Below are 3333 nucleotides of genomic sequence, written 5' to 3' on the forward strand. Positions count from 1 at the left end.
CTTCAAAGCCAATCGAGGAAGAGAGGCTTCACTGGGTCATTAGCAAGCCGAGCAGGGGGCAGGGGCGGGAGGGGGCGGGGGCGGGAGGGGGGAAGGGGGCGGGAGAAGGGGTGTGCATCGGGCAGCAGCACGGCCAACCCGTGGCAACAATACTACGTGCTGCGAAAGATTTATCGGTGCACGCTGCCCAGGGGACAGGGAGGCGCGAGGGAGGAGAAGTGGGACTGGGAAGAAGGCAGCTGGATTCTGCCTGGGTGGGAGGGCGTAGGGCTGAATGAGGGGGGGAAAAGACTCTAGTGTCCCCGGCTTCACAGGGGTTAGGGTGGGGGTGGAGGGGCGGACTCCGAAATAGCTGGCTTCTATTGTGCTCCCTCTACCCCAGTAAACTCCCAGGATTACCGATTATTTGCCCCCAGATATAGAGCCAAAAGGATTTCCTCGCTTCCGTTGAGGAAAGTGATGTGTACGCAGGAAGCAATAGAAAGGTACCACTGGGTGAGTGAGCAGGGGCTGGGCTTCTTAGAGGATGAGAAATGATCTGGTGGGCGTGTTCCCTTCCCTCCAAATACAGCATCAAAGAGCATCCCAGAGCATACTAGTCCGGTTAAGATACACATGTCCCAGAGAGGTAGTCAGTAGACAGCCCTTGCAGCTTGCGATGGACAGGCAGGCTGTAAGAGGGCAGCAAAGGTCACCAAGAAATTTCCCCTCATCCCTCAAGCATCAGCTACTCCGGTGTTCCTCAAATTGTGTCGATGAGTCACCTGAGGCTTGCGGAGCAAGTAGTATCAGTTTGCATGTCTGACAGCCCCCAGTGACGTGATACGGGTAGACAGACAGCAGGCAGCGTTTAAAGTAGAGAAAAGCTAAGAAACGGTTTGTCTTGGTTAGGTTTTCTGCTGCTGCAATGAAATGCCATGACCAAAAGGCAAGTTGAAGAGGAAAGGGTTTATTTTATTTGCCTTACACTTCCATCATCGGACTGAGTCAGGACAGGAACTCAAGCAGGGATGGAAACTGGAGGCAGGAGCTGATGAAGAGGCCTTGGAGGGGTGCAGCTTACTGGCTTGCTTCCATGGCTTGCTCGTTCTGCTTTCTTGTAGAACCCAGGACCACAAGGCTAGGGATGGCACCGCCCACAACTGGATCCCATGAGGTCCAAGATTTCATTTCCTCAGCGGAGACGCCTTTCTTTCTCAACGACTCTAACTTGTGTCAAGCTGGCACACAAAACCAGCCAGTACACTTTTTTTTTTTTTTGCTTGTTTTTATTTTTATTTTTTGGTCTTGAGACAGGATCTTACTTTGTAGACCAGGGTGGCCAGAAACTCACAGAGCTCCACCATCTGATGCTGGATACAGGCACGTGCCACTGCACCTGACCACAGACGTTACTGCTGGTGCTTAAACTTTGAAAAATTAGAAAAGCCAGATGATGTTTCCTTTACTAGAGCACCACCAAAAAAGGGTGTTCAAACTATAGTTTTGTACACGGTGTGTGTACACCATTCACATACACACTCACATACACACACACTCATATGCACACACACACTTACATACACTCACACTCATATGCACACACACATACACACACTCATGCACACACATACACACACTCATATGCACACACTCACATGCACACACATACACACATACACACATACACACACTCACATACACACACTCATGCACACACACATACACACTCACATACATACACTCACATACACACACACTTACATACACACACTCATGCACACACTCACATGCACACACACATACACATTCACATGCACACACACATACACACACATACACACACTCACATGCACACACACATACACATTCACATGCACACACACATACACTCACATACACACTCACATACACACACAGTCATATGCACACAAACACTTACATACATATGCACACAAACATACATACACTCACATACACACACACTCATATGCACATACACATACACACACTCATATGCACACACTCACATGCACATACTCATACACACTCATGCACACACACATACACACTCACATACACACACACTCACATGCACACACACAGCAGAAAAGCCACAAGCTGGGAAGAAATATCATCTAATAATGGGCTTTTGCCAAAACTAAATAATTCCTGCCATTCAATAATAAAAAGACAAGCAGCCAAAAAAAAAAATTGGACAAAGATACAAGCATACATTCCACTAAAGAAGAGATACACAAATAACATACTGCCACATGAGTAAATGCTCACCCAACATCATTCGTCATCATGGAAATGCAAATTAAAACCTGTCAGTTCCTGCTGCCATAACAAAAACACCACAGACTGGGCACTTTATAAATAATAGAAATGTATTGCTTAAAAGCTGGAAAGTCTGAGATCAGAGCACAAGCCGGATTATGACTGTGACACTATGCACACTTCCGTCACGTGTCAGAAGAGGCCAGAAGGACAGAAAGGCATGGAAGGAGCTGGGAATAGTAGGGTGCTGCTCTCCCCAATGTCCTCTAAGGGCACTAATGCCTGTGGGTGAGTGGATGGACAAACGGATATGTACATGTGCACAACGGCGTCCAAGTTTGTCTTACTGTTTCTATGACAAAAATACTCTGACAAAAGCAATGTAGGGGTTTATTCAGGGTCACGTTCAAGGATACAGGACATCATAGCAGGGAATTCACAGCAACAGGGACTTGAAGCAACTGGTCACGTAGTGTCTGAAGTAATGAGGCATGTGGTGTATGTCTGTAATCCCAGCACCTGGGGGACTGAGCCTAGAGGATTAGGAATTGAAGGACAGTCTAACCTGTCTCTATCGGGACTGGGTGGCAAAGGGCTGGTGTGACGGCCCAGAGTTCGGAGTGCTTGTACTTCATCCTGAGGTCCAAAGTTCAGATCCCAACACCCACACGGAGTGGCTCAAAATACGTGTGACTCTATCTCCATGGGATCCACCCTCTTCTGGCTTCCAAGGGTATACACACATGTAAGTGCACATACAAACACACCTGTGAATACTCACACACACACATAAATAACAAAAAATAAAACAAAATCTTTTAAAAAGAAAGTTTCACATGCACGTATATGTCCTATAGTACAAGAGTTTTGTGATTTTTGTTTGTTTTTGAAGCAAGCAGGTTAGAGGGAATAGCAAATGGAGAAAGGGGCAGATTTGCGAGGCTGAGAATTCAGAGTGAGGGTGTTGGGCAGAAAGCTGAGTCCCACCACAGACAGGCAGTGCAAAGGTAGAGGCCACCGAGATGACGGGGAGGCCAAGGTGTGATTTACCCAGCCGGAGCTAAGATGCTT

Source organism: Micromys minutus (assembly GCF_963924665.1).
Source record: "Micromys minutus genome assembly, chromosome: 10".
NCBI classification, from domain to species: domain Eukaryota; kingdom Metazoa; phylum Chordata; class Mammalia; order Rodentia; family Muridae; genus Micromys; species Micromys minutus.